Consider the following 13,568-nt stretch of genomic DNA (forward strand, 5'->3'; position numbering starts at 1 on the left):
AAATGACCGGGTGAGGGTCGCCTAACTTATAAGGAACAACATTTTTCATATATTTTGTCAATATTTTTCTCTTTTATGCCTAAGATCATACACTTATTTGCATCGACTTCTTGCGAAGTGTGTGCTTAGGATGGTGCTGACTGCTAGATAAACTACTTAAGGAATATTAAAGGATAGAATTTAAGGCTACGGCATGACAAGTACTCAAATCGATCTTATACTTGGGAGATTTAAGGTGTTAAAACGATATCGATCTTGTAAAGTTTTTCCAAATCTCTACAATTCAACCTCAATTTTATTTATAGTTTAGAATTTTCAAACGATGTATTGTGTTTCTAAGTCTAGATTTTTGCATAAAAGTTTGTATGGCTTAAGCAAATGGGAGAATTAGTAAATGACGAAAACTACACATAAAGACTCGACAACACATTGATATTTGACTCGACTGACACTTAACAAAAATAAAATAACAAAAGAAAATAACAATAATTTAAATCTACCTAGAAAGCGATAAATAAAAGCGGTAAATCTTCCTCCCCCATACTTAAACCATGTATTGTCCCCAATGCAACGACATAAGATAAGAGAGAAAGGTAGAACCTGGGTAGCCTGTTACTGGCGCCTTCTGCCACGTGTTCGTCCATATCCACCATTTCCAGGGTGGTGAGGTGGCGCATGTTCTTGTAGATCTTCCACACGCACTGTTAATGTTTCCATTTCATCGATCAATCCAGACATGTTCTAGTCGGTTCTGAAAGCGTAGTTGTGCTGGTCATGCTTCATCTGGAGAAGGATTTGCAGCATTTTTGTTTGTTGAGTTTCCATGTTTTGGGTTTGTTGGTCGCGTTGAGCGTCTAATTCGCTACGCCGCAGCAGTTCAGCATAGATCTCATCAAGAGTGGCATGTGCCACATTTCTTCTTCTGGGTCTTTGGCTGGATGATGTACCTGCAACATTTTCAAATGACATGTGTGTCGTGTGTGGGCGTGTGTCACTAGCGGGAGAAGCTTGCTCTGGAATATAATCCTCGTCGGTGTCCCCGCCAGCAGCTACATTCTCAGGAATGTGCGCAGGGACTTGGTTAGGCACCTGATCATTAATATAAAATTAATTTTCTAGGTTACGCACATCTGTGTGAGTTGGATTTGGGAGGATGAAATCTTGTAAAATATTATTTGTAATTATTAGATTAAACTTACCGTCTCACCTTCGTTTTACCAATTTCATGCTCCTTGTTGTGTCAATGTCAATGGCATGATGCGGGAGCGGAGTTAGTCGGGAGAATTTTTCTTGAGTCTTAGGACTCTGGCTATTGAGGTTATTAAACCTCTAAAAGTAATTGACCCTCTCTTTGGATTGACAATGGCCTGCATGTGAGAGAACATAAAAGAGACGATATTACTTGTTGTGGCAGAAAAGTGGCGAATACATAAAAGATTTCTTTTTCGTTCATTTTGTTAGACTTTGCTCAGCTAAAAATGGTGCATGCCAATATTTGGCGGAAATATATAATAGTCGGGTTGTGAATTAAAGTGGCTCTGTTTCCCTCAAAATTCTGGGTTACTGTACCTGTTATTCCCCTCCAGAATGGTTGAAAGGCGTATTGCCAACCCTCAGTATCTGGGACCTCACTTACTACGCCATCCCCATGGGGAAATTGTAGCAGGTCCGTTAGTTGGGCAAAGGTAAAAGCATATTCTATGTTGAATAAGTGAAACTGGACAGTCCCACTGGAACAGTTTGTGTTGGGTGTCGGACTAAAAATTAACGAACTTAGGAATTCTAGTGTTAATTGAGCATAGACTGGATCATTAAAAGATAGGAAATAATTTAAACTTAAAGTGTTTAGCATATGGTTAACACTATCTAGAATTCCTAAGTCTATTAAGCAGGGTTCATCGGTGTACCTTGTCGATTCGATTTTTCTTGCGCTTAGAGTCGTGTAAGTCTCTTCCTGTAATTAACCTTGTTCGCCGTTTCTGATTAATATTCTGTATTCCCTCATTTGTGCCATGATTGAATTTCACACTACTCGTGTAATGTAGTAAGAATATAGCAAGAAAGAGGAGAATTATGCTTATGAGAGGTGTGATTTTGTGAGATTATGTTGGTGGTTTATATAGAGGTGATGGAGGTTGGGAATCGATGAATGAAATAAATTTTATTTAATGGTTTTCAATACCTCGGTCAAAGGATGTGAGAGTGGTTGAAGAGCTTTAATACAATGTCTAGCATGCAAGGGACACGACAATTAAAGGTTTTATGTGACAAAAGTGCAACGTGCATGTGAGTGTTAATGAAGTGGACGATGCCACTTTTCATGTGTGTGGCGGACGCCACTAAGAGGGTGTGGCGGGCGCCACACATCCAAGTGGTGGACGCCACACATCCAAGTGGTATGGTGAGTGCCATGCTTTCTATTTTTCTCCATTTTCTTCTCTTTTTCTTTCCCTTTTGCTATTTTCTACTTTGCTTGCCTATACATCTCTTATTCAATAAATACCTGAAATAAACATAAAATACTGCATAATAATAAGTGTTAATGAAGTAAAAAGCAATGCATATTAAGCCAAATATACGATATGTTTTCGCGTTATCAAACTCCCCCATACTTAAACATTTGCTTGTCCTCAGCAAATGTCGTGTACACGAATAAAAAAGTTTTGTAAAATTTCTGCAACATACAATAATCAAGACTCGTGAAAGATACAGTTACATTCAGATACTCATTCTAGCCTATAAACTCTACTTTGGTCAGAAATTGCTTCAACAGGTACTAACGTCCACACTAAGGGTATCGTTGGAACACATAGTTACAATAGTGCAACCATAATCCTCCCTCCTATACAAACCAATACGAATCATGTCATCATGCCTAAGCATGCCTTACTAAACCTTCTTTTAATCCTTTTTCATTCTGGCGCAATCACATTAAGCCCATTATCCTTTCACATTCATAGCAAGATAATTTGTTAGTGATTATGATCTCATCATTATTTCTTTCTTTCTTTTCTCGCACTTTGGCTCAAATACAGCTAAAGATGGTTATACCGTTGGGTTAAATGACCGGATGAGGGTCACCTAACTTATAAGGAACAACATTTTTCATACATTTTGTCAATATTTTTCTCTTTTATGCCTAAGATCATACACTTATTTGCATCAACTTCTTGCGAAGTGTGTGCTTAGGATGGTGTTGACTGCTAGATAAACTACTTAAGGAATATTAAAGGATAGAATATAAGGTTACGACATGACAAGTACTCAAATCGATCTTATACTTGGGAGATTTAAGGTGTTAAAACGATATCGATCTTGTAAAGTTTTTCCAAATCTCTACAATTCAACCTCAATTTTATTTATAGTTTAGAATTTTCAAAAGATGTATTGTGTTTCTAAGTCTAGATTTTTGCAAAAAAGTTTGTATGACTTAAGCAAATGGGAGAATTAGTAAATGACGAAAACCACAAATAAAGACTCGACAACACATTGATATTTGACTCGACTGACACTTAAGAAAAATAAAATAACAAAAGGAAATAACAATAATTTAAATCTACCTAGAAAGCGATAAATAAAAGCGGTAAATCTTCCTCCCCCATACTTAAACCATGTATTGTCCCCAATGCAACGACATAAGATAGGAGAGAAAGGTAGAACCTGGGTAGCCTGCTACTGGCGCCTTTTGCCACGTGTTCGTCCACATCCACCATTTCCAGGATGGTGAGGTGGCACATGTTCTTGTAGATCTTCCACACGCACTGTAAATGCTGCCATTTCATCGATCATTCCAGACATGTTCTAGTCGGTTCTGAAAGCGTAGTCGTGATCGTCATGCTGCATCTGGAGAAGGATTTGCAGCATTTCTGTTTGTTGAGTTTCCATGTTTTGGGTTTGTTGGTCGCGTTGAGCGTCTAATTCGCTACGCCGCAGTAGTTCAGCATAGATCTCATTAAGAGTGACATGTGCCACATTTCTTCTTCTGGGTCTTTGGCTGGATGATGTACCTGCAACATTTTCAGATGACATGTGTGTCGTGTGTGGGCGTGTGTCACTAGCGGGAGAAGCTTGCTCTGGAATATAATCCTCGTCGGTGTCCCCGCCAGCAGCTACATTCTCAGGAATGTGCGCGGGGACTTGGTTAGGCACCGGATCATTAATATAACATTAATTTTCTAGGTTACGCACATCTGTGTGAGTTGGATTTGGGAGGATGAAATCTTGTAAAACATTATTTGGAATTATTAGATTAAACTTACCGTCTCACCTTCGTTTTACCAATTTCATGCTCCTCGTTGTGTCAATGTCAATGGCATGATGCGGGAGCGGAGTTAGTCGGGAGAATTTTTCTTCGAGTCCTAGGACTCTGGCTATTGAGGTTATTAAACCTCTAAAAATAATTGGCCCTCTCTTCGGATTGACAATGGCCTGCATGTGAGAGAACATAAAAGAGACGATATTACCTGTTCTGGCAGAAAAGTGGCGAATAGATAAAAGATTTCTTTTTCGTTCACCTTGTTAGAGTTTGCTTAGCCAAAAATGGTGCATGCCAATATTTGGCGAAAATATAGAGTAGCCGGGTTGTGAATTAAAGTGGCTCTGTTTCCCTCAAAATTATGGGTTACTGTACCTGTTATTCCCCTCCAGAATGGTTGAAAGGCGCATTGCCAACCCTCAGTATCTGGGACCTCACTTACTACGCCATCTCCATGGGGAAATTGTAACAGGTCCGCTAGTTGGGCAAAGGTAAAAGCATATTCTATGTTGAATAAGCGAAACTAGACAGTCCCACTAGAACAGTTTGTGTTGGGTGTCGGACTAAAAATTAACGAACTTAGGGATTCTATTGTTAATTGAGCTTAGACTGGATCATTAAAAGATAGGAAATAATTTAAACTTAAAGTGTTTAGCATATGGTTAACACTATCTAGAATTCCTAAGGCTATTAAGCATGGTTCATCGGTGTACCTTGTTGATTCGATTTTTCTTGCGCTTAGAGTCGTGTAAGTCTCTTTCTGTAATTCACCTTGTTCGCCATTTCTTTACAATATTATGTATTCCCTCATTTGTTCCATAATTGAATTTCACACTACTCGTGTAATGTAGTAAGAATATAGCAAGAAAGAGGAGAATTAGGCTTATGAGAGGTGTGATTTTGTGAGATTATGTTGGTGGTTTATATAGAGGTGATGGAGGTTGGGAATCGATGAATGAAATAAATTTTATTTAATGGTTTTCAATGCCTCGGTCAAAGGATGTGAGAGTGGTTGAAGAGTTTTAATACAATGTCTAGCATGCAAGGGACACAACAATTAAAGGTTTTATGTGACAAAAGTGCAACGTGCATGTGAGTGTTAATGAAGTGGATGACGCCACTTTTCATGTGTGTGGCGGACGCCACTAAGAGGGTGTGGCGGGCACCACACATCCAAGTGGTGGGCGCCACACATCCAAGTGGTATGGTGAGTGCCATGCTTTCTATTTTTCTTCATTTTTTTTCCTTTTTGCTATTTTCTACTTTACTTGCCTATACATCTCTTATTCGATAAATACATGAAATAAACATAAAATACTGCGTAATAATAAGTGTTAATGAAGTAAAAAGCAATGCATATTAAGCCAAATATACGATACGTTTTCGCGTTATCAAACTCCCCCATACTTAAACATTTGCTTGTCCTCAGCAAATGCCGCGTACACGAATAAAAAAGTTTTGTAAAATTTCTGCAACATACAGTAATCAAGACTCGTGAAAGATACAGTTACATTCAGATACTCATTCTAGCCTATAAACTCTACTTTGGTCAGAAATTGCTTCAACGGGTACTAACGTCCACACTAAGGGTATCGTTGGAACACAAAGTTACAATAGTGCAACCATAAGCGTCCCTCTTATACAAACCAATAGGAATCATGTCATCATGCCTAAGCATACCTTACTAAACCTTCTTTTAATCCTTTTTCATTCTGGCGCAATCACATTAAGCCCATTATCCTTTCACATTCATAGCAAGATAATCTGTTAGTGACTATGATCTCATCATTATTTCTTTCTTTCTTTTCTCGCACTTTGGCTCAAATACAACTGAAGATGGTTATACCATTGGGTTAAATGGTCGGGTGAGGGTCACCTAACTTATAAGGAACAACATTTTTCATACATTTTGTCAATCTTTTTCTTTTTTAAGCCTGAGATCATACACTTATTTGCATCGACTTCTTGCGTAGTGTGTGCTTAGGATGGTGCTGACTGCTAGATAAACTACTTAAGGAATATTAAAGGATAGAATTTAAGGTTACGGCATGACAAGTACTCAAATCGATCTTATACTTGGGATATTTAAGGTGTTAAAACGATATCGATCTTGTAAAGTTTTTCCAAATCTCTACAATTCAACCTCAGTTTTATTTATAGTTTAGAATTTTCAAAAGATGTATTGTGTTTCTAAGTCTAGATTTTTGCAAAAGAAATTGTATGGCTTAAGCAAATGGGAGAATCAGTAAATGACGAAAACCACACATAAAGACTCGACAACACATTGATATTTGACTCGACTGACACTTAACAAAAATAAAATAACAAAAGGAAATAAGAAGAATTTAAATCTACCTAGAAAGCGATAAATAAAAGCGGTAAAGCTTCCCCAAAAACTTGATCGTGACTTAGTAAGTCTATGGGAATTGTGATTGCAAGTGCACAGTCGTATCACGTAGTTTTAAAGATTATCGAACCCAAAAAGACTAATAATCGAACGTATCGTTACCTAATGTTACTATGTAAATCTAAGGCTGAGGACCGTTTCTAAGATTGTAGGGATGAAGAGAAATAACTATAACGTAAACAAAATATTTATAAAGATATTTAATAAAGGGATATCGGTCTGTAACGCATTAAACCTCGGGGATTCGATATCTTTTTGTTTAAACCCGTTTATTTGGGCTTTTAGCATTGTCGTCTTACTAGGTGGGAAATATCGTGCTAAGAAAACTTTCTTCAACTCGTTCCACGTAGTGACAGAGTTGGATGGTAGAGACTAAAGCCAAGCTCTAGCTCTGTCTCTTAATGAGAATGGGAAAAGACGTAGTCTTATAGCTTTGGGGCTGACACCATTTGCTTTCACTATGTCTGCGTATTGCAAAAACACTGACAAATGTAGGTTCTGGTGCTCCGTGGGATTACCTGAAAATTGGTTCTGTTGTACGGCTGGAAGCAACAAAGGTTTTAACTCGAAATTATTGCCTAGTTTCAGCTATCCGGTTAAAATCTCAAACTCTCGTTCTTATTGACCATAACCTTTGTTTGCTTTGTACTCTCGTACGAAAAACAGTTTTGAATAAAACAAGAAACTAAAACCGGAAAATAATATTTTATAAAAGCCAACACCAATTATTTACGAATCCTGTCGTTTCGACGGTCTTTACATACCGATACCTATGGGTTTATCCGGACATGGATCCGGTAACAGACATGATATTCAGATTATTAAGCATACAATAAGGTATAAGTAATTAAAATGGCAATTAAAATAAAACCTGGAATATAAATCGAGAACTTGGAATGAATACTGATTCTTCAAATTAAACAATGTCGGCAAGCTTTGGCAAATCGAGTACAACGTCACAATCAATTTCAGATGCTTAAACAATAATTGCAATAGTCCCCGATGTGGAGAATCTATTGCTTTTACAAAGTAAGAAACTGCCTAAGAAAAACTAACAACAAAATCTGACTCGAAAAATATGCACCCCCTTTCGTGAAAACTGACCTTCTTATATATACTCCCTACTCTCCCTAATTGTAGCGTTGGTTGGTTGAAAAAGTAAGAGGAGGTCGTGGCTAAAAATATGGAGAGGAATAAGGAAGACCGGGTTGATGGCGGCTACCACAACCCTAGTATGGTCTTCGTGGTGGGTGCCACACGTCCAAGCTTTGTGGCGGGCGCCATATTGTGTGTGGTGGGCGCCACCACTTCCTAAGGCCATGTGGCGGGCGCCACACATCCAAGTGGTGTGGTGAGCGCCATGCTTTCTATTTTTCTCCATTTTCTTCTCTTTTTCTTTCCTTTTTTCTATTTTCCACTTTGCTTGCCTATACATCTCTTATTCGATAAACACCTGAAATAAACATAAAATATTGCGTAATAATAAGTGTTAATCAAGTAAAAAGAAATGCATATTAAGCCAAATATACGATACGTTTTCGCGTTATCAATGGTGGATTTTAGAAATAACCAAAATTCGATTTGTTGACTTTGGTCAACTAGTTGACCAGAAAGTCAACATAGTCAAGAAATGCAAGTGAATATACAATGCAATGCAAATGGACATGTTATGGAATGAATGTTGCAACTTGAATCTTGTTTGAATGAAACATGAGCCTTAACGCAAACAATGCACTTGGATAGATGTACCATGAATGCATCAAATGAAATGAATCAACATGAATAACATAAGGCCTTAGGCCAAATGGAATTAATATGCATAAAGACGTGATGCAATCCACAAATGATCAGCTGGTTTAAATCCATGAACAACAAAACAAGCACCAAGGATTAGGGTTTCCTAGCTTGACCCACATGAGTACAAGGTCATGAACCCTAAGGATTGATCCTTAAGCAAACCCTAGGTTTGGTTAGGTATAAAAAAGCCACCAACCTTTGAATCTACGAGGATGTTTGTAAATGTAAATATGAATGTGTGGTTCATATATAATTGGCATGAATGTATGCAAAGGAATCTTAAACTAAAAGTCAGATGAAAAAAATGAAAAGGGGGGGGGGCAAATTTTGGGGTATGACACTAAGCAGAGTGTGTGATGTAGCAAAATCCACGGGCTCAACATTAGAGGCCCAAGGGTGAAAGGCCTAAGGAAGGTGAGGGCATTAGAATCCTCAGTTCATTTTCCAAGCTCAGTCAACTCTTCTCTCCCTCTCCCTCTTGAACTTTCCTTTGGCCGAAAATCGCTCAGCTACACCAGAGGCGGCATAGCATTCCAGTTGAGCCTCAAACCACCACTAATATAGTCATTTATCCCTCCTCCTTATATTTCTCTACTCCAACTCTTCTGAAACTTAACTAACTTCCCAATCCGAACCAAAATCGAGAGGAACCCTAAGTCCTAAAAATTGAAATTAAATGCAAACAGAGGGAACCAGGCCACACAAGCTTATGGATTTGATTCCCCTCAGTGGAGGCTACATATTGGTATCAATATTAAAGCAAGAGGAGGAGAAATGGATCCTACCTTCAAGGCTGATACTCGCCCTGGGAGCTTGTTGAAATTGCTTGAAGTTGATGAAGATACAAAGACCAGAGAGTGTTCAGGTAATAATTCGAATGCTCAACCTTGTTTTTTTTGCAGTAATTCCTTCTTCTTCTTCTTCTCCTTCGAATCTTAGTCTATAGGATGAATCTTCATGTTGTTGTTGTTGATGTGAGAAGAGAATAGAGTGTAGGAGTGTAGGGAGTAGGCTTAAGCTATGCTCTGATTGTGACAAGCTTCAATGTGAAGTTAGGATGAAATGTAATGAGTTGGAAGTTAGTTAAGTTGTTTGATTGGTGGATTTCAAAGTCAGTTAGTTAATAGAATATGAGTTAATGAATTCAATTAGGTAGTGTTGGATGTTAGTTAGTTAGATGGTTGGTTTGAATGTTATGAACTGTTAGAAGAATGTTAGCACGAACTAACTAACTGAACTGTTTTATTAACTAACGGTTAGATGATTAGCTATGTTAGGAGAATTGAATTGGACTGTTAAGTCTGTTAGTGGACTATTAGATGTGTTCTTGAATTGACTTATCAGTGGCTATTAGAATTGCTATGGAATTATTAGTGAATGATTGTAGGATCATTTTAGGATAGTTAAACTGAATGAGACTGTGAAATTTGATGCAAACTATTGCTGAATTTGTATGGAAAAAGTGTGAACTATTATGTAACTAGTTTAAGTAAGAATGTATGTTAATGGCATGTGGAAATGTTATTTGCTTAGTGTAATTGTTGTGACAGTTAGCATGTTAGGTTGGAATTAATGTGAGAATTGTTAAAGGTCTTACATTTAGATTATTATTTATGATGTTAGTTGAAACGATAGAACTAGAGATTGATTGTTAATGAATTGTTATACTATTGAATGACCATTAGTTGGCTTAATGGGTTAGGATGCATAGTTTAGTTTGAATATGCCAAGTTTGATTTGTTGGTGGCTTGTGTTATGTATAATGAATGGTTTTGATTATGTATTGAAAATATGAAAGGTATACTTGGCTTGAAATGTAAAACAAAGTTATTTTGGTCTTGTTTGGTGCAGGGTTGGTGTGCATAAGGTGGAGTGATCAAGGCTTATCTATGACATGTTCAAAGTATGGCATCAAGAGGAAGTTTGTGGAATGCACCAAGAACATGAAGAAGTTTTGAAGTCATTGAGGACATGGAGGCACAAAATGGAGGACCTATGGGGATGAAGACCAAAGTGGACTTTAGGTTCTAGTTTAACTTTCGTCAATTGTTTGATCAAAAAGTCAATAGTTGACCAAAAGTCAACCTTAGGTCAAATGTATTACTTTTTATGTAGAATTTGCAATTTTGGATTTTGGATTCTTTTGTAATGTATGCTTTGAAGGTTTGCAATGAAAATTATCCTTGAATTGAATTATAACTTGTGTTTTAAGAAAAATGACCTTCCCTTCCAAACTTGAATCTTGAATGAATTTGAATAGCACTTGACTTGTTGAATGAATCTTTGATCCTTTGTATGCCAAGTCTTGAATCAAATAGAGCCAAAGATAATCACTAAGTAAGACCTTATAAGAGATTGGTCAACAAAAAGTCAACCTTCCATGGTTAACTTTTGTTGACCAAAGTCAAACTTGGAAGTGACCTCTAAATCACAATGCCATGATGCAATCAACATGATCCAAATGTCATGGACCAATATTAGGGTTCTTCAAAAGACTTCATCCAAGAGAATGATCAAACAAAGTTTTGTTGTGCCCATAACTAAAATTTAAATTGAAGCATAATGAACACAAGATTGCAAACCAATAATTCAATGCCTTGTAAATAAGAAGGAATCCTTGAATCAAATGATGTCATTTAAAAAAATATAATTGTAAGTGAATGACCTAAATGACTATGAGTATACAAATGAATCATAGACCAAGAGCCAGCTGAAAAGTGGGAAAGTAGTAGGGAAAATTTTGGGATATGACACCTAGTATTATTCAGATTTTCATCTACATGCTCCTTCTTGACCAGCTTCATACTAGAGATAAGTTAGCTAAGTGTGGGGTCCTAAATGGTGTTCACAATCTGGTATGTCCTCTTTGTGTTGGTCCGGAGGAATCCCACCTTCATCTATTTTGGACTGGATTGGGCTAAATAGGTTACAGAATTTTGGTGAGATTATACTTCATCTTAAGGCTTTTAGAAAGCTTTTGAAGGGTAGAAATCATAATAAATTGCATCTTCTCTTCAGGTTTGTGGTTGTGTGGTTAGTGAGAAATGATGCTCTATTTAGACGAGGGTTCAATGGGGTTTGTTTGTATGATAAGATTGTTTAGAGTTCTAACCCTCTGAGATGTATTTCTTAATTTTTCACATACATTTGTTTGTTCTTTGTATCAGTTTGTCTGTTGTATATGAGTTGAGTACCTCTTATACTTATTTTAATCCAATCTTCTTTCCCATAAAAAAAATTAGTTATCACACTTTAATGAGAGGCCACAATCATGAGAGATAGTTTCTTGAGTTTTTCTCAAAGAAAAGATTATCGCGAGAGTTAACAATCATGAGACTACAATTTATTTATTAAAAAAAAAGGTTTTGTGTAAAAGTATAAATATTTATAATAAGTTTTAATAACACTTTTTAATAAATGACCCATGGCTGCATGCAGTGCCTCCTCTAACCAATTTCATGGTTGCTAGGCTCCAAATAAGTTGTGCGGTCGTCTTTATAAAATCTCAACCCTTGACAAAGGTTCAACCTCTTTTTTTTTTGTTAGATTCATTCTCTTCGTTGTCAAAGAACATTTTGCCCAAAATGGAAAGGGTATTTTAGGAGGATATATTATTTATAGTTAGATAATCAACTGAATAAACTGCCAGTGCCACGCACTATTAAGAGAGAGGCTTTACTCCTTCAGCTTATCTTATACAGTAATTATATAATAATAATAATAATAATAATAATAATAATAATAATAATAATAATAATAATAATAATAATAATAGTTGTAGCAACGGGTATCCTATTAACAAAGGAAGCCCTAGTTACTAAAGAACATATATTGGGTCCACATTTTGTTGCTTTCTTGTGATGGTTATTGCAAGCCACGATGCAAATGCAATGATTCACATTGGACCCACAAATCAAAGCCTAGTGCTAAGCCCATTTATGCCCACCATGCCCACTCATCTTTGAATTGCACTCACAAGTAACAACCCTTAATTACCTCTTCATCATATCTGTTGTGAGAATTTAGAGCTGTCGAGAATACAACAAACGTTAAATATTTCACTACGCAACAAAGATGTAGGAATTCATAACACTAATATATATACACAATATATTATAAAAAATATTAAATAAATATAATAGTTCCTTTTTATAACTATTTAATATATTCTATTAAAATACTATATTATAAAGTAAAAAATAATATATATATATATATATATATATATATATATATATATATATATATATATATATATATATATATATATATATATATATATATATATATATATATATATATATATATATATATTATATATATATATATATATTATATTAATATATATATATATATATATATTATATATATATATATATATATATATATATATATAATTTTGAAAAAAATATAAAAACATAATTTTCAAAATATGAAGAATCAACTTCTTGAATGAATCTCTTAATAATCTAAAAAAAATGAAAAAAATAAAAAATAAATATTAATAATAAAACAAAAATTTCAATTAAACAAAATTCAAATAAAAGAAAAATAAAAGAAATAATTTCTTACCTTTGAATGAATTGGATGATGGTGAGAAAATTGAACTTTAAGATTTAAGGTTGGAAGAGACAAGGATGAATTGTATGAGATGGGAAGAGAGAAATTAGAGAACAGAGAGAATGAGAATGAGTTGTGAAGAAGAGTTTTTGTGCGTGGGAGGAATTGAAGAGCGTTGAAATTATATATTAGAGTCAACATCGTGGAGATTATGTCGCAATTCAACGACGTGAAAATCACATGACAATTGAAAAGTGATTGTTGCCTTGCGACATGATTATCATGTCGGTACTAATAAGCTGTCAGAATGACTCTATATCTTGACTGAACATCAATTGACTCAGTCAAGATTCTCACGCGATTCTGTTTGAATTTTTGAAAAGTATGTTGCGACGTGATTTGCACGTCACAATTTAATTTTTTAAAATTTTGAATCTCCCCCCATTTGAAATTACTAACGCCTTTTATTTATTTATTTGAAAATATGTATTGCGACGTGATTATCACGACGTAATCTTTTCCTTTTTAATTTTATAACCAACCACCATC

At 35.7% G+C, this 13,568-nt stretch overlaps 1 long non-coding RNA gene across 1 annotated transcript; it reads right to left on the reverse strand.

Moving 5' to 3' along the window:
• Positions 1–12,195: 12,195 nt before the first annotated feature.
• LOC127082809 (uncharacterized) lies at positions 12,196–13,207 on the reverse strand. Its single transcript, XR_007788219.1, has 2 exons — positions 13,032–13,207; positions 12,196–12,487 (listed from the first exon to the last, which is right to left on the reverse strand). It is a non-coding gene; the product is annotated as an uncharacterized LOC127082809 (long non-coding RNA).
• Positions 13,208–13,568: the final 361 nt, after the last annotated feature.

Source organism: Lathyrus oleraceus, chromosome 5 (assembly GCF_024323335.1).
Source record: "Lathyrus oleraceus cultivar Zhongwan6 chromosome 5, CAAS_Psat_ZW6_1.0, whole genome shotgun sequence".
NCBI classification, from domain to species: Eukaryota; Viridiplantae; Streptophyta; class Magnoliopsida; order Fabales; family Fabaceae; genus Lathyrus; species Lathyrus oleraceus.